The sequence below is a fragment of the Macaca fascicularis genome, chromosome 15, assembly GCF_037993035.2.
Source record: "Macaca fascicularis isolate 582-1 chromosome 15, T2T-MFA8v1.1".
Taxonomy (NCBI): Eukaryota; Metazoa; Chordata; class Mammalia; order Primates; family Cercopithecidae; genus Macaca; species Macaca fascicularis.
In genome coordinates, this window is record NC_088389.1 from 64461962 (window position 1) to 64484736 (window position 22775).

The 22775-nt window shown below is 42.8% G+C and overlaps 1 protein-coding gene across 19 annotated transcripts in view; it reads right to left on the minus strand.

Moving 5' to 3' along the window:
* PHF24 (PHD finger protein 24) overlaps positions 1-22775 on the minus strand; it is a 294972-nt gene that overhangs the window by 16391 nt on the left and 255806 nt on the right. For 4 of the 19 annotated variants that reach the window (XM_074017243.1, XM_045373432.2, XM_045373429.2 and 1 more), the window contains exons 1-2: positions 9635-9775; positions 9485-9545 (exon numbers count right to left, since the gene is read on the minus strand). The exons of 5 other annotated variants lie outside the window; for them this stretch is intronic. The gene's annotated coding sequence lies outside the window, so the exon portion shown is untranslated. Of the gene's footprint in view, positions 1-7987; positions 8234-8964; positions 9080-9484; positions 9546-9634; positions 9776-22775 lie in introns of those variants that run through there. 10 more of the 19 variants (XM_074017242.1, XM_045373431.2, XM_065530412.1 and 7 more) reach the window with 3 other exon arrangements.

The window sequence follows — 22775 nt, forward strand, 5'->3', positions numbered from 1 at the left end:
GCTGAGGTGGGAGAACTGCTTGCAGGGCCCACGAATTCAAAACCAGCCTGGGCAACATAGCAAGATCTCATCACATTAAAAAAAAGATTGATTGATTGGGGCATTCTTTTTACAATGATTAAAAAGATGGAAACAAATCGGGCATGGTGGCTTGCTGCTATAATCCCAGCTACTCGGGAGGCTGAAGCAGGAGGATTGCTTGAGACCAGGAGTTTGGGTCTGTCATGTGCCATGACTGTGCCTGTGAATAGCCACTGCACTGAAACCTGGGCAACACAGTGAGACCCTGTCTCTTAAAAAAGAAAAAAGGTGGAGACAACCTCAATAGGGAAATTACTGAGTAACTTGTGATATATTCATGCTATTAAAAAAGAGAAAAAATGATTTAATTATTTATTTTGAGACAGCAGCGAGGGGGTCTCGCCATATTACACAGGCTAGTCTCGAACTCCTGCACTCAAGCAATCCTCTCACATAGCTGGGACTACAGGTCATGCTAATTTTTGAAAAATTTCAAGCAATCCTCTCACATAGCTGGGACTACAGGTCGTGCTAATTTTTGAAAAGTGTTTAAAGAGACAGGGTCTTGCTATGTTGCCCAGATTTGTTGATAACTCTGGGGCTCAAGTGATTCCCCGCCTCAGCCTCCCAAGTAGCTAGGATTATAGGTTCCAGCCAGAGCCCCCAGCTTGATTTAATTTTTTAAACATAACAACCAGAGCAATGATTCTCAAATGGTGAATTGGCTGGATCCTGCAGCAGGTGGGAGGTATATATCAGAAACACCAGGAGGAGGGGAGAAATAAGTGAGTTTCAAGAGCTTATCAATTATATATTTATATTTGGAAAGCAAACACTAAAAACCATCTCTGCTTTGTGTGTGTGTGTGTGTGTGTGACATAGACTACAAAACAGTGAGTTTGACAGTATCTTCTTGGTTCTTAGGGCTATACAGCAGGTACTAACTCTCCAAATAGTTGGAGGCAGCCTCCTCCCAAAAGTTATATCAGAAGTTTTAGGGAACAATCAAGAGACTTTCATGTTTATCAGAAGGAAGGCATACACTGGAAAAAAATAGTTGAGAAACACTTATTTGGAGATCTGGGAAAATACATACTAAATTCACATTTTCAAGAACGATTCATTAGAGGAAAACCACTGGTATGCATTTGTTTTTGGCTTTTTCAGATGTTTTAATAAAAGTTATTGAACAGGCCGGGCGCGGTGGCTCACGCCTGTAATCCCAGCACTTTGGGAGGCCGAGGTGGGCGGATCACAAGGTCAGGAGATCGAGACCACGGTGAAACCCCGTCTCTACTAAAAATTACAAAAAATTAGCCGGGCGCGGTTGTGGGCGCCTGTAGTCCCAGCTACTCGGGAGGCTGAGGCAGGAGAATGGCGTGAACCCGGGAGGCGGAGCTTGCAGTGAGCCGAGATCGCGCCACTGCACTCCAGCCTGGGCTGGGCGACAGAGCGAGACTCCGTCTCAAAAAAAAAAAAAAAAAAAAAAAAAAAAAAAAAAAAGTTATTGAACAAAGACCAGTCAGTTAGGAAGTTACTCTATAAGTGAACTTACTCATTAACAATGAATCAGCAAATTAACCACAGACACCTCCCAACATACTGTAGATCCACTATAACCCATTATTAACTGTAAGGATACCATTATTCTTTATAAGGATACCAAGAATAGCTATGAAGCTATCTCCATGGTCAATTATGTCATTGCAATGGTTTTGGGAGTTTATCCTTAAAGCAATTTCTATGAAGACTGAAGCTGACATCTACTAGCAAAACAAACATGAACACTTTCCCGTCCTGACCACAGGCTCTTGGAGCACTGCTATTCCTTTTACCGGAGATGGTTCAATCTTGTAGACCATTTTATGCCTGTAAGGGCAGAAATGCAAAGTAGAACTATTCACAGTAAACCATCAAAATCCAAACAAGACCACCAAGTCATTTTGAATTGACATGGCTTTGACATTGACAGTAAACTGTGAGGACACAACAGAATTCAGCTTTAAAAGCGAGTCTAAAACTCTTAATACTTAATGGAGAGGATCAAAACTGTATACAAAAGACACTTTGATTAAAAGTGTGTGTGCTGAAATATCTAAGATGTGCACCTGGGGTGTTTGAGAACTTAACAAAATCAGCTCAAATTTTTAGAGAAACAAGTGGTAGTGATTGGTGCCAGGTAAAAACAAATGCCTGTGGAGAAAAACCTGGCCTCTCCAGTGCTGGAAGAAGTCCTAGGAAAAAGAGAGAGTTAAAAGGAAATCAAGTTGCAAAGATCCCACAAATTATACCTAATGATTACTTCTTTGACTGGTGGGTGGGACTGGGGGTTTCTGCCTCCCTAAAAATGATGAAAAGAGGCCAAAAAGATATTGTCCCAAGAATTATGTGGCTGTCAGGGAATTTGTGGTATCTAGGGAAGGCTTGGAAAAAAACTCGGGAGAGGAGCAGGTGATGGTAAATAACAGCAGGACAAGAAGGTGGAAGAGGGCCGTCTGACTTCATGAACTGGAAGAAACGAAAAGAGCAACAAGTAGAATCTGTCTTGGGTAAGAGAAGCCTGTCTAGATGTGTTTCTCAGGCAGTAAGACATATGTGGGCAGCTTGGAATGTTTGCAAGACACACCCATTTTCTGCAGAGCACCTGCTTAGAATTCAGCGGGATTAGTTATAAGGGCAAAGTGGTGGGAGCAAGAGGAGGAGGGGCTGCTCCGCAGCAGGAACTGATAGAGAAATAAGGAAGGGGAAGGCAGCTGGGGAGCCTCAATTTCCCAGCACTCTTGATAAAGATTCAGAGCTGTGGAGAGCCTGAAAGGCAATACTACTAATAGGAGTTTCCTCATGCAGCGTGTTAAATGTAAAGTACATTTACTGATTTTCTCTTCTTAAAATTTATGTTTTCAGATCAGGGGTGGTTCTAGGGTCTCACTGTGTTACCCAGGCTGGCCTCAAACTCCTGGGCTCAAGTGATTCTCCTGCCTCAGCCTCCTGAGTAGCTGGTCCAATCTGATTCTTGGTATGGGAATGGAGGCTGTATAAAAGGCTCACAAGCAAGTAAAAGTGGCTGCCTGGAGGTTAGGGCTTCCCTAGGAAGGAACAAGGCAAAGAAAACCTCTGAGTGAGGAGAAAACGAAAGACAACCAAAGAGAATGGGCTGAGCAAGCGGAGTAAAGGAATCTGTGCTTCACTGAGATCAGGAGGGAGAAAAGTAGAGATGGTTCTTACTGCCTTCCACAGAGCATGTGACACTCACTTTTAATCAAAGCTTCTTTGAATACAGGTTTGATCCTCTCCATTAAGCATTAAGGGTTTTAGCCTCTTAAATCTTTGTTGAATGAATGATGCAGAGATGACTGGGCAAGATAAACAATTTATTTAAGATCATAGTGTCTTTTCTCTTTATCAAATTGGCCAGAGAGACTAATCAGACCAAATCTCCAAAACTCAATTCTAGAAACTATGCAGTCACCAGCTCACATCATCACATCTACTCTATTTCCCAAGAGGTGGCACCTGGACATTGAGTCAGGGCTAGCAGGGATGAAAACACGAGGGTAATTTTTCTCTGATTACAAAGGAGAGCTAAGAAATTCTGCAATTTAGCCGGTTTCTACAATCACAATGGTAAGAAAAGAGAAGCCAGTATTACCAAGGTCAACAGTCCCCTGCATTTATGCTGTGTCCTGTGGATATGGTGAGGCCCACGGAGGGCAGTTGCCTTAAGGACACAAGTAGAAAGTGTGAAAATGTATTTCCTTTGTCCTGGATTTGAAATTTAGCATGAGCAGTATCTGCACATACAAGTGAAAAATTTCAAGGCGGTCAACAATTGGCTCCTGGAAGCATGTGCCCGAAGGACTGGGAGCCTTAGGAAAAACCACATGCCTAACACAGAAGGTGACCAGCTGCAAGATTGTGGAAAATCAACAGAACCAGGGCCTGGAAAAAAAAAAAAAAAAAATGCTGAATGCATAGCACAGACTCTGAGCTTACTGTGAACATCAGCATCAACCCCAAGATTTTAAGCAAAAAAACCATCAAAAAGAGTTCTCTTGTGGGTCTTTGAGGAAATCCAAGCCCCAAGGGGTCCGATTTTTCTCCAGTGACTGGCTGTTGCTTTAGGGATCCAGTGTCTCACTACAGTGCTCTTGGAGCCTGTTCCTACTCAGACATTTTGTCACCTGGCAGTATCCTAGAAACTAATTTTAGTATTCGTGTTTGTAGACCCTGAAAGGGTCTACCTGGTACCTCCCCACCTCTCTCCATTCAGCCTGTTTATTCAGGATGACACAGACACAACTACATGGGGCTTTTCTGAGGTTTTCAAGGAATAGAAAGGCTAAAGACAGAAAAACTCTTTCTGGCCTCAGCTCAAGACTACAAGGCATCCTGCTGCTGTTTAACATTTACTGAAAGCTCACAAAGTTCTAATATATATGAGAGCAAAATTATGGCATGATTTTAGCCTCTTAGGGCCTGAATCTTCATTAAAAGCCACGGTGCTGACTTCCCACAGAGGCAGAGCAACAGTTAAGGAACATCATACCATCAGTGATTGGCTGGTGAGATTGCACTTAGCAAGCAGAGCTTTTCAGCAAGATGGAGAGGCACTCCCTGTTTTCTGCTCTGGTTCCCTGAAACACAGATTCAGCCCCATGTAATGCAATTATTACACCTTAATTATCACCATTTACTTATTTGCTGATTCTCCAAACATTTGCCAAGTGCAGCCTACTATGCATCAGGCACAAATCAGGTGCTTAATAACTGATGGTAGAATGAACAAATGGAAGCTCATTCAGCCTGTGAGAATGCAGTGAGTATGTGCGTGTGCAGGGGGCATAAGTGTAGGACTGAAAAAAAAAAAGGTGTTGCTTGAGCTAAATTTTGAATATGAGTAGGAGTTACATCAGTGGATAAGGAAAAAAAAAAAAAAAGCATTCCAGGAAGAGATAACAGCACATGCCAAGGCATGGAGCTATATGGGGACTCCATCATGACTTAGATGGTATGAAGCCAGCCTGGGGGCTAGATAGAAATAGGCAAGGAAATGTGTCTTCACATAAGAATTAGCATCAGTCCAAAAAACTGGTTTGAGATAGTATGCTTAAAATATTTGTTAGAAGAGAATATGTATTTGAGTTTCAGGGAGGAAGAAAACCCCAGAGAATTGGATTTGCCAAGGCCGGGAAGAGGGACTGCCCTGATAAGTTCCAGCACTGACCAATGAGTGCATTGTTTGGCCTTAGGACCCAACAGGAAACTCCTTCGCAACCTAAGAGCTAGTAGGTGGTGATTGTAGTGAATCACTGGGGCTTTCCCTCTGGGAGACTCCTAAGTCTCAAAAAACAAACATACAAAAAGAGAGCGAGCCAATTAGCCCACACAGTTCTGTTTTAGTGAGAGGACCCCAGTAAGATGAAGCATTTCTCAAAACCAAAGAGCCAACATATATCTAAAAGGGATTCATAAACTGTAACATGCTATCTAAATAAAAGGTTCTGTCATTACTATCATAGGAAGGCAAAAACGTGGTCAGTTTACACTCAGAGTACAATGGGCAAAAGTAATTTTGGCAGGGCACTGGCAGGAGGGCTGAATGTGGCTGCCAGAGGAGGCATAGCACAGCAGCTGAGTTTCAGTGATGCTTGGGAAAAGGCATACTCTACATTGGTTCCTGTAAATATTCTGTAATGCCATAATTTCCCCCTTACTTTTCCTACTCTTTATAGTGAATTATTAGAGAAATGCAGACTGATTCGATGTGAACTCCTCAAGGGCAAGAAACTCATATTTATCTAGCATAGTGCCTGGCAAGTAAGTAGCACTTAGTAAATGTAAGTGAGTCTCTGAGGGGATTGCTGGAAAAGGGGAGAGAATGGAGGGGGATGTGCTAATGGAAAAATAATCATGTCTCCAGCTGGACACTGATGGTCTTGGTTTCTTGGTCCAAAGCTAGGAAGCAATTCCTGTCAGAATTTGGTCATTAAGATTGAGGGGTGGAATGGATAATGATATTCCCATCAGAAATGAATAAATCAAGTTGGGACATGAAGATAGCAGAAGCCAAGCAGCACTGCTGGAGAGAAGCATGTGGGACTAAAAGATAATAGATTCTGTAGCTAAAGAGAAGGGAAACTATATTTGCATAAATGTGATCCACTTAGGAACAGGTGTAGTGGAAAAAATTGCAGAGTGGGGGAAATGGGCCTGGGAAGGTCTTACTATCCATGTTTGAGGAAAAGGAATGCAAATGTTAGAAGAAGACAATGTTAGAAGATTGGAGAATATGTGAAAGATCAAAGGTTGAGAAATCCAGACAGTAAAATCCAGACACATTTGGGCACACTCAAATGAAACTGGGTGAGCCAGTCTCTCCCCTTTTATTTCCCTTTGGAGAGAGCATTTCTGAGAAGATTAAGGCCACCTGGTGACATCTTTCATGCACATTCTGGAATGATCTGATTTGCAGACTCATGCTGTGACTAGGGAGAGTTAGGCAGTATTCTTAGAATTTTTGAAACCTTAATTTTTACCCAATGCTGGACATAGGGAAGGTGATATCCAAGGTCCAAGATTAGGGGAGAGCCTGGATCCATTTAGTGATTTTTCCAGGGTCACGAGTGGGTGTGATAATAAGCACCCTCAACAAAAGACCAATTTAGGAATAAAACCTCAAAGACAAATCAGTGAGCTGGAACAAAGATCATATCTTCAGGTTTGGTCCTTCTGACTTTCTTTAAAAATATGCCTACCTATTTATTTTGATCTGTTAAGCAGATGAGGTGGGTTTGAACTGAAAGGGGGATTATAAACAACTTTACAATGGGGAGGTCCTAACCAACATAAATCTTTGTCAGAATTTACTCCACTGAGTTGCGCACAAGGTAGCATAATTGAGTTAAAAAAAAAAAAAAACTAACAACTGGTAAACTATGTTGTTCTGTTTTCCCACTAGCTTGGTCTCTCTTCTCACTATGTAATTCCAGAAGCCAAAGGAAGCCGCTTCTATTCAAGGAGGATTTAACTAGGTTTGACTATGTGGAAGAAACAGGGAAGGGGAGCAGGAAAACCTTTCCGGAATGGCTCTGTAATGAATATCATTGCTTGGCCCTCTCACCACTCCATTTTTGGACAAGAAACCAGAATCCATCCTTGGGCTCAAAGTTGAACTCTTGGGATACAGCTGGAATGAAAACATCCAGGGGGCGAGATGAGGAGGCAACACTATGTCTGGCGCAGACCCTTTGCGCTCCCCCTAACAGACTCCCAGTGAGCCTTCCTTGGCTCTGCACCTTTCCCGCCCTCCTCCTCCTCATGCAGAGGTACTCTTGGGCAAAAGTGTCCTGTGTGCTATCTGTGGACCATTGTCCACTGGTGCATGTAGTCAGAGGGCCACAAGGACAGTGTGGATCGTGCTTCCTAAAAGTGACCCTGTCTCTGCTTTCTCTCCTTCAAGTATTCTGTAGCAGGGAGGGCGGCCTTGGGACACTCCATCTGCAGAAGGGTTCCCCTAGATCCCCAGAGCAAGCCTTGTCAAAAACCACACCCAGAGGCCTCAATTAGGTCCAGAGCCACCCCAAGTCATCATGAAATGGGACTGCCAGTGAAGGAAGCCACACCCTGAAATCTGGGGATTCTGTGGAAATCAGTTCCTGCAGCAATCTCATGGCCACTTAAACTGTCCTCATCCACTTATTTAATCATCACATTTACTGAGCATGTACCACTGCAAAACCCTATGCTTGGCAGGCACCATAGTGCAACTTATTAACAAATATCTATTCTTTCTTCTGCTTCTACTTAGTACTTTTTCCCAAATAAAATTTGAAAAACATTTTATGACTATGTTTTTCATCAGCTTTGTGACCTTGGGTAAACTGCTAAACCCCTCTGAGTCTCAGTGTTTAGAAGGGGATAATTTCACAAAGCTGTTGTAAGAGTTATATGAGATGTTTAAACATACCTGGTATAGTGCCGAGCGCTATAGTGCCGAGGTGCTCAACAATCCTATACATCCTTTATTCCTTCCTTCAAAGGTCTTTCCCTCCAGGACCTGCCAAAGTCTGTTATTCCACCTGATCTTACTGCTTCCTTTTGGACGGTCAAACCCAGGGGGTCAAATCTATCTTTGCTTGAGAGGCCTCACTGGTCCTCTTCCCCGGCTTGGGGCCCTGTGCTCTCGCAGCAGTTTCTACCTCCACTAAAATGCGGCATGGAGCAACTGGGCTACCATGGAGAAGAAAAATCCGAATAGGGAAAGAGGGGAATGGAAAGAGGCTGCAGCCCCAGAAGGCCCCCACCTCTGGGCCACGCTGTGGGGAGACAAGTGAGGGCATATGGAACTCTACAGGGAGGTCGAGGCCAAAGTCCTTGGAGCCTTGGGAAGTCACTCATAGATCCCATGGCAGGATCCCCCCTCCCCAATCAGAGGTTGCTTCTCACAGTTCTAGGGCACAGTCTCAGGGCCTCCTTTTCTAGGGAGCCCTTTGGGGGCTCCACCACCTCCAGGCTCCTGCGGCTCCCCTATGTTCCCAAGTGGTCTTCCATTGAGCCAGCTCCAGAGACCACCCTTGTGCCTTCTCCCACAGTGACACGGAAGGGCTCTCTGGGGCCAGTCCCCTCCACGCTGGGGCTCCCCATGGCAGCAAATGCAGACAGCGCCCCGGGAGTCCATTCCCACAGGGGGTCTTTATGGGGGCGGCTCCTCACAGCACCTCAGGGACTTCCCCCAAGGCGTAGAGGCAGCAGTCACTCGGGGTTCATCCAATGACACGGGGGCCACTTTGGAAGCGGCTCCCACTCGGGGTTCATCCAATGACACGGGGGCCACCTTGGAAGCGGCTCCCACACAAGCACCTCAGAGTCCCGGAGGACTGTCCGCGGCCGCAGACCCGCCCCTCAGGTGACGGCCCGGTCCCCGCCGCCCCCGCCCCCGCTTACCGGGACCGTCCGGGTGCGGGACGCGGCTCCGGGGCGGCGGACTCTACACCGCGGGCCCCGCGCTGCCCACGGCAGCCCGAGAGCCGGCGTGCTGGGCCGAGCGCCGGCAGCAGGCGGCGCGGGCGGAGCGGCAGGCTGAGGAGGCTGCGGCGCGCGCGCCCCGAGCACACCCACCCGCCCCCCGGGGCTGCTGCGCGTGCACCCGCGCGAGGTGCCCTGGGCCGGACGGTGGGCGCGCCCCGCCCCGCCCAGTCCTCCTGCGCCTCCAGGCGCGGCCCTCGCGGCTCCGCGGGCGACGGGTGACCGGCGACGGGCGCGCGGGCGTGGGGCACCGTGGGAATGCTGGAGGACGGCGGTAGGCTCCGATGAGCAGACTGCCCAGGTGCCCGTGGGCGCCCCCCACGAGCGCCCGGCACTGCGGCGCGGGGACTGCGCCAGCGGCCGACTGCAGCAAGGACAGTGCCCCCCCCGGAGGAGGCGGCCCGGAGGGGGCGCCGCGGGGGGTGCTGGGGCCGCTCACCGCTCGCGTTCCGCGCCGGGGCGAAGGCGGGGTCCGGGTAGATGCTGCCACCAGCACGTGCCTGGGGTGGGGAGAATGACTCATCTAGCGGGTCCTACCAGCCGTCCCCGCAGGGCTTCGGGCTCACGACCCTGGCACTGGGGCACTCACCTTTGCAGTACCCCACTGGCCTCCGGAGGGTCCCAAGGAGCCTTCACATAGTCCTCGGCTGGCCCAGCCTACCCTATGCGCTGTTTTCTGGGATTATTGGTTTTTCATCTCCAGCAGCGAGGCTGTGCTGTCGTGTAACCCACTTTTTGCTGCAGCAACCTCATCCCTCACACTATCCAAACAGCTAACTTGTCAGAAGGCCAGCAATTCTGAGGGCTATAATGTGCATTACACCAAACTACATGCTTTGAAGAGGGCAAGAAAAAGATCAAATCATAAGACACCCAGCAACTAATTATAAGGAAAATCTGAAGATATGCAAATGATATGCCGAGATCCCTTTAATTTATATTAATTGCATTTACATTTTAAAAATACCTTCATTTTCTTATGCATTCAATTTATTTACCTCAAATATAATGCACGTCATTTTTTGAGTGTCTAGTATTTATTACATACTGTGTTAGGTAACCTGGTGGGATATGAAAAAGAAATTTTGCCCTTAATGTGGAATTTACCAATAGGGGATATAAGGTAAGTATGGTATATTTCTATCACTTTAAAACACAAAGTGCCAGGTACTATTCTAAATGGTATAAATATATTGTCATTAATTTTCACATCATCCCTTTGAGGGAGTGTACTGTTAGTTTCAACATTTTGCCAGTGATGAAACTGAGGCACAGAGAGGTTAAACAACTCGCCCAAGGTCACATGGCTATATGTGATGGAGGTGAGACTGAAATCCAGGTATTCTGATTTCATACCACAAGCTCCTATTTCTCAGTACTGTCACTGAGAAAGGAAAGTCTATAAACCATTAATATATGGAGTTCTAAATTTAGTACTTATTAGTTCTAAAATGAGTGCTTGTTTCTCAAGAGACACTATGGTTATTTTGCTTGTTGTGAAACTAGCGCTAAAAAGCAGAGTGAGCTATCCATATAGTCTGGGGGTCCCCTAACTTTCTTTAGAATTACATCATAACAGTTTCACTGATAGGCTTCTCTGAACTGTTTTTAGTAAGTGTTTTATTTCTAGGCCGTCTGATGGGCTTATATGGAAAAGGAGGTTGTAACATCATCATATAAATCTCTGTCGGTTAATTCCTTCCTTCATTCAAAAAAATGTATATCGTGGCCAGGCGCAGTGGCTCACACCTGTAATCCCAGCACTTCAGGAGGCCAAGGCAGGTGAATCACCTGAGACCGAGACCAGCCTGGCCAACATAGTGAAACCCCACCTCTACTAAAAATAAAAATTAGCCGGGTGCAGTGGCATGTGCCTGTGTTCCCAGCTACTCAGGAGGCTGGGGCAGGAGAATCTCTTGAACCCAGGAGGCAGAGGTTGCAGTGAGGCAAGATCGCACCACTGCATTCCAGCCTGGGCGACAGCGAAACTCCGTCACACACACACACAAAAGTACATTGTGCATCTGCAGCATGCCAGGCATTGTGCTGAGAACTAGAAAGGGTGCAAATAAGAGTAAGACACAGTACTTTCCCTCAAAGAACTATAATCTCATAGAGGACAAGCATTGACAGAGAACCATAATCATACTACAAAAGAGAAAATCAGTTGTGCGCAATAGAGGAATGAAATGCAATGGAAGTTCCAAGGTGGGAGAGACAGATTACTTCATGAAGGGAGGTATTTGGGTTAAGGAATGCATAATGATCATTTAAATTATTGTTGATATTAAAACATTAAAAGTCATATCAAAATTTATCAATTTCATTTTTTAATTACATGCAGTTTTTCTCATGTTGAGGAGAGACAGCTTTTACTATTTTATTCAGAGAGTGGAGAGGTTAGAAAGTGCAAACTTTTTGGAGGTAGTTTACTTTATGCAAGTGGAGGACACAGAATGATGCACAAGGTAAGATTTTCAAGGTCAAAGGAATAGCAAAAGAAAAAGCAAGGCAGGATTGAATAAAGTTGGTCTGGAGGCAGCTGGGACTCTGACAAGGTGAAACGGTTCTAGAGAGCAGCCTGTACCACTCTTTTTTTTTTGAGACAGAGTCTCATTCTGTTGCCCAGGCTGGAGTGCAGTGGCTTGATCGCGGCTCACTGCAACCTCCGCCTCCCAGGTTCAAACGAGTCTCCTGCTTCAGCCTCCTGAATAGCTGGGATTACAGGCATGTGCCACCACACCCGGCTAATTTTTGTATTTTTAGTAGAGATGGGGTTTCGCCATGTTGGCCAGGCTGGTCTTGAACTCCTGACCTCAGATGATCCCCCTACCTTGACTTCCCAAAGTGTTGGGATTGCAGGCATGAGCCACTGTGCCTGGCCCTAGCCTGTACCACTTTTAACTGTCTTTATGAGGCAGGGACTGTTTTCAACTTTTTTTTTTTTTTTTTTTTTTTTGCATATTCTTTGGCTATGGCAAACATATGCCAAAAAATATTCTGGGGTGGTCTGGGTTCAGATATTTATGACCATAAGTTTTTGGGCTTATAAGATTGACAAATACAGTTACCACCATGTTAATGTCTAGAAAATAGAGAATATTATTCTGGCTGGGTATGATGGCTCACACCTGTAATCCTTGCACTTTATGAGAGCGAGGTGAGAGGGTCACTTGAGCCTAGGAGTTTGAGACCAGCCTGGGCAACATAGCAAGAAACAATCTTTCACTTCCAGCAGCGAAGCTGTGGTGTTGTGTAAAATTATGCTAAAAAATAATACTTAAAAAAGAGAATATTGTATGCTCAACTAATGTTTAATAAAAAAGGAGCTGGGAAAGGAAGGAAAGGCTATTTGATAAGTAACTAAATTCTTAGATGTTTTAATATGGTAGGTAATAGAGAGCCTCTGTAAGTTTTTGTTTTTGCTTTCTGAGACAGGATCTTGCTCTGTCACCCAGGCTGGAGTGCCATGCACTATATGTTTTTTTTTCTTGTAAGTTTTTGAGCAGAGTAGTAACATCTTAAGGACCACCCTAGGTGGTCCTTAAGCATTTAGAATTATTATCTTTTAGGTAAAGGACTGAATGAGAGTGTGTATGATATTTTGTTTGTAGTTTAAACAAATTGTAAAAGTATAAACATGAAGATGAGACTAATTTCTCTTAGGCCTTAGACAAAAACCTGTTGGGGTATTAAAGAGACTGTGGGGGGAAATCAGAATGACACCAAACTCTGTGTTGTCCTCATATCCTGATGGTGAGCTCATGTAGAAGAGAATCTGTGCAACCTTTTTGCTTACAATACACATCTCTTGGGGCCACTGCCTAGCACACAATTCCCCCTTTGTTGTGAATGGCTTCAGTGCACAAGGACAAAGCCCCAGTGGCCTTCTCAGATTTAGGGCATTCATCCCTTGGCTGCCGCTAATTGATCCAGAGGTAGACAGCCAACTAAAGTTGGTGCAATTATACTCACTCAGGAACCTGAAACTCAAAACAGAGAAGCAAAGAGTCTGAGAACTGTGGTGTGTACATTAGTGACAGTGTGTCCTGAAGTGAAGACCTACCCACTGCTGCTGTGGGTCCCTGCTCTTCCTGCGTCTTGGTTCTTCTGATCCTTCCATCCCTTTATGTGTGTGTGTGTGTGTGTGTGTGTATGTGTGTTTTTTTTTTTTTTTTTTTTTTTTTTTTTTTTTTTTTTTTTTGAGACGGAGTCTTGCTCTGTCACCCAGGCTGGAGTGCAGTGGCCGGATCTCAGCTCACTGCAAGCTCCGCCTCCCGGGTTTACGCCATTCTCCTGCCTCAGCCTCCCGAGTAGCTGGGACTACAGGCGCCCGCCACCTCGCCCGGCTACTTTTTTGTATTTTTTTAGTAGAGACGGGGTTTCACCGTGTTAGCCGGGATCGTCTCTCGATCTCCTGACCTCGTGATCCGCCCATCTCGGCCTCCCAAAGTGCTGGGATTACAGGCTTGAGCCACCGCGCCCGGCCGTGTGTTTGTTTTTTGAGAAGGGAGTCTTGCTATGTTGCCCAGGCAGGTCTCAAACTACTGGGCTCATGCTATCCTCCTGCCTCTGCCTCCCTAAGTGCCGGGATTACAGATGTGAGACACTGTGCCCATCTCTTCCATCCCTTTGAATGCTTCAGCCAGCCTGTGGGTTTCCATTGCTTACAACCAAAGGGTTTTTGTTGTTGTCATTGTTTGTTTTAAGAGACAGGGTCTTGCTCTGTTGTCCAGGCTGGAGTGCAGAGGCACAATCACAGCTCACTGCAGCCTTGACCTCCCAGGCTCAAGATATCCTCTCACCTCAGGCTCTCGAGTAGACATCATGCCTGGCTATTAAAAAAAAAAAAAATATATATATATATATATATATTTTTTTTTTTGTAGAGATAGGGGTCTCACTGGTGCCCAGGCTGATCTCAAACTCCTGGCCTCAATTGATCTTCTCAAAGCACTGAGATTACAGGTGTGAACCACCACACCTAGCCTAAAGAGATCTTTTTTTTTTTTTTTTTTTTTTTTGAGACGGAGTCTCGCTCTGTCGCCCAGGCTGGAGTGCAGTGATAGGGTTGAAATAGAGTCACCAAACTGTTGATGAAGAATCTCGTACTAAGTTGGAATTTCCTGGTGCAGTAAACAATACTAAAATGGTGTTGACATCTAATCAGAGCTTGTATCTTCACTGTAACAATCCCTTAATACCTGTTCTACCAAAGAAACACAAGCCCTGGGCTTTTTTGTTATTAGGATTGGCACTTAAAAATCCTGAGTATAAGGCTGGATGCGGTGACTCACATCTGTAATCCCAGTGCTTTGGGAGGCCAAGATCGGAGGATCACTTGAGGCCAAGAGTTTGCGACCAGACTGGTCAATATAGCAAGACCCCTGTCTCTACAATAAAAGATAAAAAAGAAAAATTAGCCAGGCTTGGTGGCACATGCCTAGCTACTCAGGAGACCGAGGTGGAGGGTTGCCTGAGCTCAGGAGTTCGAGGCTGCAGTGAACTATGTATTTTACAAAAATTTACTTCCAATCTGTAGTTTGTCCTTTCATTCTCTTGACAGTGTCTTTTGCAGAGCAAAGTTTTTAATTTGATGAAGTCCAGTTTATCAATCTTGTCTTTTATGGGTTGTGCCCTCAGTGTCATATCTAAGAACTCTTTGCCCAACCCATGATCACAAAAGATTTTGTCCTATCTTTTACAGAAGAAATGAAGTTTATACTTTTATTATTTACACTTAGGTTTATGATCTATTTTTAATTAATTTTTGTGTAATGTATGAGGTATAGATGGAAATTCCTGATTTTGTATATGGATGTCCAGTTGTTTTAGCACCCTTTGTTGAAAAGACTTTCTTCGTTGAGTGGCCTCTATGCCTTTTTTGGATATCAGTTGGCCTTGATCACAGGTATTTGCATATGTCCAAATTCATCAAAGAGTATACATTAAATATGTGTAGTTATTTGTGTGGCAATTCTACTTCAATAAAGCTGTTAAAAAATAAATTGGCAATTTTTGTGTAGGTCTATTCCTGGACTCTCTCTTCTGCTGTGTTGATCTATGTCTCTGTCCTCTTGCCCATACTACATTGTCATCTTCATTAGTATAGCTTTTTAGTAAGTCTTAAAATCAAGTAGTGTGAGTCCTCTTTGTTCTTCTTTTTTGAAATAATTTTGGGTATTCTAGTTCCTTTGCCTTTGGATATAAAATTTAGAATTAGTTTTTTGATTTGCATGAAAAAATCCTGCTGGCATTTTAATTGGCACTGTGCTAAATCTTAGTTTGGGAAAAAACTGTCATCTTAATGTTGACTCTTAAAATCCATGAATATGGCATATCTCCCCATTTAGTTAGGTCTCCTATGATTTCTTTTATTGGTGTTTTGTAATTTTCTGTATATAGATCCTGCACATCGTTTGTGCAGTTTTTATAGTTTGTCCAAATTGCTAGTATATAGACGTATACTTGATTTTTGTTTTGCCCTTGTATCCTGTGACCTTGCTAAACTCACATATTCGTTCTAGGAGCTTTTGTGTAGATTATTTGGGATTTTTCATGTAGACATTTGTGTTCTCTGTGAATAGAGACTGTTTTAATTATTGCTTGCCAATCTCTATGCTTTTTATTTATTTGTTTTTCTTTATTGCACTGTCTGGGATTTCTAGCATGATGTTGAATAGGAGTGGTGAAAGCAGACATCCAATCTTAGGGGGAAAGCATTTAGTTTTTCAACATTAAATATGATGTTGGTTTTAAGTTTTGTTGTAGAAGCTCTTTGTTAGGTTAAGAAAGTCTCAAGGAGCTAAGGGTGGCCTCCAGCCAATAGCCAGCAAGAATCCAGAGCCTTCAGTCTTACAGATACAACAAAATAGATTCTGGAAACAATCTGAGTGAGCTTTGAAGTGGAATATTCCTCAGTTATATTAACTTCCTATTGCTGCTGTAACAAATTATCACAAACTTAGTGGCTTAAAATGTCACAGATTTATTATGTCACAATTCTAGGGGTCTGAAGTTCAAAATGAGTCCTATGGGGGATAAAATCAAGGCATCAGCAGGGCTCTATTCCTTCTGGAGGCTCTTGGGAAGAACCCATTTCTTGTCTTTTCCAGCTTCTAGAGGCCACCTGTATAATTTGGTTTGTCGCCCCTTCCTCTGTCTTCAAAGCCAGCAGTAGATGGTTGAATCTTTCTCACATTACATCACTCTGACTTCTATTGTTACATCTCGTTCTTTGAATCTCTTGCCTATCTCTTTCTCTTATAAAGACACTTATGATTATATTGAGCCCACCATATAATCCAAAATAACCTTCCCATTTCAAGATCCTTAACTTAATCATATCTGCAAAGACCCTTTTGCCATATGATCCCCTTGTACTATAACATATTCTCAAGTCCTGAGGATTGGGACATTGACATCTTTGAGAGACCATTATTCCGCCTACCCACTAGTCAAACCCCCATATGAGAATACAGGCCAGCCAAAACCTTAGTTGCAGCCTTATGAGACCCTAAACATAGCACCCGGGTAAGCCATGCATGAACTCTTGACCCACAGAAAGTGTGAGATTATAAGTGTATTGTACTATGTTTGTGGTAATTTGTTAAGGAACAATATAAAACTAATATAATAGGCATATAATTGTTCATAATATTTCCTCATTATCCCTTTAATATCTGTCCTACAGACCTTATTGCATTCATGAATATCCCTTATTTCATTCCAGATATTGGTAATTTGTGTGTTTTTCTTTTTTTCTTAGTCTGGCTAGAAGTTTGTCAATTTTATTGGTCTTTTCAAAGAATCAGCTTTTGTGTTTTAATTGATTTTCTCTATTGATTTTCTGCTGATAATTTTATTAAACTCTACTTTACCTTTTTAATTTTCCTCCTTATGTTTGCTTTGGGTTTTGTTTGCCCTTCCCTGTTTTTAGTTTAAGGTGGAAGCTTAGCCTTTTGGTCCCAAGATCTTTCTTCTTTTCTTTTTTAAAATCGAAATATAATTCACATGTTATAAAATTCACTTTTTTAAAGGGTACAATTCAGTGGGGTTTTTTGTTTGTTTGTTTTTGTTTTTTGAGATGGAGTCTTGCTCTGTCACCCAGGCTGGGGTGCAGTGGCCGGATCTCAGCTCACTGCAAGCTCTGCCTCCCGTGTTTACGCCATTCTCCTGCCTTAGCCTCCCGAGTAGCTGGGACTACAGGCGCCCACCACCTCGCCCGGCTAGTTTTTTGTATTTTTTAGTAGAGACGGGGTTTCACTGTGTTAGCCAGGATGGTCTTGATCTCCTGACCTCGTGATCCGCCCGCCTCAGCCTCCCAAAGTGCTGGGATTACAGGCTTGAGCCACCGTGCCCGGCCTCAGTGGTTTTTAATACATTCACAGTGTTGTGCAATCATCACCACTATCTAATTTGATAATATTCTTCTTTATTGATATAAACATTCCCAAATTTTAATATATTTAAATTTCACTAAATTAAAAATATTTTCATGTTTCCCTGGAGACTTATTCTCTAACACATGGGCTATTTAGTGGTGTCTTGTTTAGTTTCCAAGTATTTTAGGTTTTTCACAGATATTTCTCTGTCATTAATTTCTATTTTATTCCATTGTGGTCCAAGAACATACTCTGTATGATTTCAATTCTTTTTTGAGACAGAGTCTCCTCTGTTGCCCAGGCTGGAGGAAGTGCAATGGCGTGATCTCTGCTTACTGCAACCTCCGCCTCCTAGGTTTAAGCGATTCCCCTGCCTTAGCCTCCCGAGTAGCTGGGACTACAGCAGTGCACCCCCATGCCCAGCTAATTTTTGTATTTTTAGTAGAGACAGGGTTTCACCATGTGGCCAAGCTGGTCTCGAACTCCTGACTTCAAGTGATCCACCCGTCACCAGTCAATTCTTTTTTAAATATAATTATATAAATTTTATTTTTCATGGGGTTATTATCTTTAACCACAACTGGCTTATGATTTCTTTCTTTTTTTTTTTTTACTCTAACTTCTGGGATACATGTGCTGAACTTGCAGGTTTGTTACATAGGTATACACGTGCCATGATGGTTTGCTGCGCCTATCAACCCGTCATCTAGGTTTTAAGCTCCGCATGCATTAGGTATTTGTCCTAATGCTCTCCCTCCCCTTTCCCCCGCCCCCAACAGGCCCTGGTGTGTGATGTTCTCCTCCTTGTGTCCATGTGTTATCACTGTTCAGCTCCCACTTATGAGTGAGAACATGAGGTGTTTGGTTTTCTGTTCCTGTGTTAGTTTGCTGAGGATGATGATTTCCAGCTTCATCCATGTCCCTACAAAGGACATGAACTCATTCCTTTTTATGGCTGCATACTATTCTGTGGTGTGTTTGTGCCACATTTTCTTTATCCAGTCTATCACTGATGGGCATTTGGGTTGGTTCCAAGTCTTTGCTATTGTAAATAGTGCTGCAATAAACATATATCTGCATGTGTCTTCATAGTAGAACGATTTATAATCCTTTGGGTATATACCCAGTAATGGGATTCCTGGGTCCAATGGGTATTTCTGGTTCTAGATCCTTGAGGAATCGGCACACTATCTTCCACAATGGCTGAACTAATTTACACTCCCACCAACAGTGTAAAAGCATTCCTGTTTCTCTGCATCCTCGCCAGCATCTGTTGTTTCCAGACTTTTTAATGATCAGCATTCTAACTGGCGTGAGATGGTATCTCATTGTGGTTTTGATTTGCATTTCTCTATTTATTACCTAGAAATATGGTTTACTTTTGTGAATATTCCACGTGCACTTGAAAATAATTTTGTTGGATGGAGTGCTCTTTAAATTAGGCAATTACGTCAAATGGGTTGATAGTGTCATTCAGGTCTTCTGTATCCTTACTGATTTTCTATATACTTGTTCTATTGATTAGAGAGAGAGGAGTGTTTAAATGTTCCAGTATATTTGTGGATATGACTTTTAGTAATGCTAGTTTATGCTTTAGCATCTGTTATTATGTGCATATACCTTTGGATTGTGATGTTACCTTTGGGAATCAGCCTTCTTATCATTATATAATGTGGCTCTTTACTTCTGGTAATAGTTCTTGTTCTGAAGTCTACTTTGTCTAATGTTAATATAGTCAGTCTAGCTTTGAGTTGCCATGCTATGTATTTTCTCATATTTTAACTTTTAATCTATCTATACAAGTTGAGTATCCCTTATCTGAAATGCTTGAGAGTTTGGATTTTTTCAGACTGTGAAATACAGTTGTGTGTTGCTTAACATGGGGATAGGTTCTGAGAAATGTGTTCTTAGGTAATTTCATCATTGTGCAAACATCATAAAGTGTACTTACACAAACCTAGGTGGAATAGCCCACTACACACCTAGGCTATGTATATAGCCTATTGCTCCTAGGCTTAAACCTGTATATCATGTTAGTGTACTGAATACTGCAGGCATTTGTAGCACAATGGCAAGTATTTGTGTATCTAAACCTATCTAACCATAGAAAAGGTACAATGAAAATATGGTATAAGAGATAAAAAGTGGTCCACCTGTATAGGGCACTTACCATGAATGGAGCTTGCAGGACTGGAAATTGCTCTGGGTGTCAGTGAGTGGGTGGTGAGTGAATGTGAAGGCCTAGGAAATTACTGCACATGACTGTAGACTTTATAAACACTGTACACTTAGGCTATACTACATTTTTAATTTTTTTCTTTCTTCAAAAATAAATTAACCTTAGCTTACTGTAACTTTTAAATTGTATACACTTTTCAATTTTTAAAAAGCTTCTTTACTCTTGTAATAACATTTAGCTTGAAACACACATTGTACAGCTGTACAAAAATGTTTTCTTTCCTTATATCCTTACTCTATAAACTTTTTCCTCTTTTTTTTTTTTTTTTTTTGAGAGGGAGTCTTGCTCTGTCGCCCAGGCTGGAGTGCAGTGGCGCAATCTCGGCTCACTGCAAGCTCCGCCTCCTGGGTTCAGGCCATTCTCCTGCCTCAGCCTCCCGGGTAGCTGGGACTACAGGCGCCCACCACCGCGCCCGGCTATTTTTTTTTTTTTGTATTTTTTAGTAGAGACGGGGTTTCACTGTGTTAGCCAGGATGGTCTCGATCTCCTGACCTCGTGATCTGCCCACCTTGGCCTCCTAAAGTGTTGGGATTACAGGCGTGAGCCACCGCGCCCAAACAACTTTTTCCTATTTTTAACATTTTTATTTAACTTTTCAAACTTTTTTCTTAAAAATGAAGACACGAACACACACGCATTAGCCTAGGCCTACACAGAGACAGGATCATTAATATCACTGCCTTCCACCTTCATATCTTGTCTCACTGGAAGGCCTTCAGAGGCAATAATAGGCCTGGAGCTGTCATCACCTATGACAACAATGCCTTCTTCTGGAATACTTCCTGAAGGACCTCCCTGAGGCTGTCTTACAGTCAACTTTTTTTTTTTTTAATAAGTAGAAAGAGTACACTTTAAAATAAAGATAAAAAGTATGTCAGCATTTATATACATAAACCAGTAACACAGTCATTTATTATCACTAGCAAGTATTATGTACTATATATAATTGTATGTGCTATACTTTTATATAACTGGCAGCACAGTGGGTTTGTTTACCCCAGCATCACCACCAACATGTGATTAATGTGTTGCGCTGTGACTTACAATGGCTATAGTGTCACTAAGTGATAGGAATTTTTCAGCTTCATTATAATTTTATGGGACCATTATTGTATATTTTGTCCACCATTGACCAAAACATCATTTCTGCAGCACATAGCTATAAATAAAATTTAAAGGAAGGTCACTTGTTGAAATGACTTGTCATATGCCCATTACTGGGACAACAACTGTGGCCAGAAGGATGGGACTCTACAATTGGCTAGGTCCGAGTCTCAAGCTCCCCCGTGACAAGGAAGTACGGTACTATAATTGGCAGTTGAATGACAACCAAATGGAGTAGAGTTGGGAAAGTTCTCTAAAGGAGAGGGTCGCTGTTGGTAGAAGAAGAGGAGAAAAGAATTGATGGGCAGATTTGAAAAACAGATGTCCATCCTACCCTCTCAACTGAACCACCCTTTTTTCTTAGGACCTGGGAACTTTTGATTTCTTTTTGTTTCATTACCCTTTCTTATTCATCAGAGCAAATTAATTACACATTTCTGATGATTTTTCCTTTTAAGTGTTTCTCATCTTCTCCCAAATTTCATCACCCTGGTCTGGATCTTTGTGACCTTGCACCTGCTTGTGTCAATAAATTCCAAATTGTCCTTCCTGCCTTCTCTTTATAAGACCAATCTCTGGGCAGTCTGTAGCTGTATGCAACTTCTTAAAACACCAACTTCATCATCATTATCATAAAAATTATGTCAGCATATATCTAATTTTTGTACACTTTGTAAGGTACTTTCACATATTGTCAAATAATCACCCCATGTAGAACTAGAAATCTCGATCTATAATATATTGGCTTTAATTAGATTAATCTAAAATTGTGCCTATAAACCTGTAACACAGCAAAGTCACATCTTCGAATGGGTTTGGAAGTGGGTATGGAATCTTACAAGAGAAATATGTCAATCACTTAGAAAAAAACCCTGTCTTATATGCCAGAAGTTGAAACTCTTGTTGGACAGAATAGAAAGAATCTATTTCTATCAGACTTGACCATGAAGGTGTCAAGATGTTAACGAGGTAGCTTCTAAATAGACAAGATATTGTTTTCTCAGTGAGGCAGTTAGGAACCACCTACCATTAATAATAACACCAACAACTAATAGAATGCATGTATTAAGTGCCTGCTATGTGTTAAGTATAGTTAAACATTTTACATAAATTATATTATTTTATTTAATCCTCCAAATAATCCTGCAAGGTGTTGTGGTGACCATAAAAAATGTGCCTTTCCTATCTCCTACTGCAGAGCATAGTATTGGCAACCCTAGCTGCTGCACTCTGAATCAACAGCATCTGCACTAAGGCCACAGTTCCCATAGACTGTTCTCAGCCAGCAAGTGATTGCAGCAGGGTACTAAGGCAGGCCTATTCTGACAAGATGTAGGACTCCTTTGACAGGCTACTTTGGCTTGAGGAACTCCCATTGGCCTTGCTGAAATTTTCTTAAAACAGCATGGCAGTTGTTTTAGTCTATTTTCTGCTGCTGTAACAAAATACCACAGACTGGGTAATTTATAAAGAAAATAAGTTTATTTAGCTCATGATTCTGGAGATTGGGAAGTTTAAGAGCATGGCACTGGCATCAAGCAAGGGCCTTTGTGCTGTGTCATAACATGGTGGAAGGGCAAGTGAGTACAGTAGACAGAGAGAGGAAGGGTAGGGACCAAACATCGTTTTATCAAGAACCCACTCCTATGATAGCTAATCCACTCCCAAGATAACAGAATTAGTCTATTCATGAGGGCAGACCTCTTAAAGATCCCACCTCCTAATACCATCTCAATGGCAATTAAATTCAACATGGGTTTTGGAAAGGATGTTCATACAGCAGCAGTGTAAGGCTGTTCCCAACTAACCTTCTTTCTTTCTGTCTCACATACACAGGACTCAGACCTGTGTCATGTTCTGATAGCCCTCCTAGCTTCTCTGATTCCCTTTATTTTCCCTCACAGGAACTCACCCTCCCTCACCCCCTCCAAAGCTCTTGTGTATCTAATTTCATCTTGACATCTTCCCATTTGATGACCTAACCAACACACATGGTGCAAGAA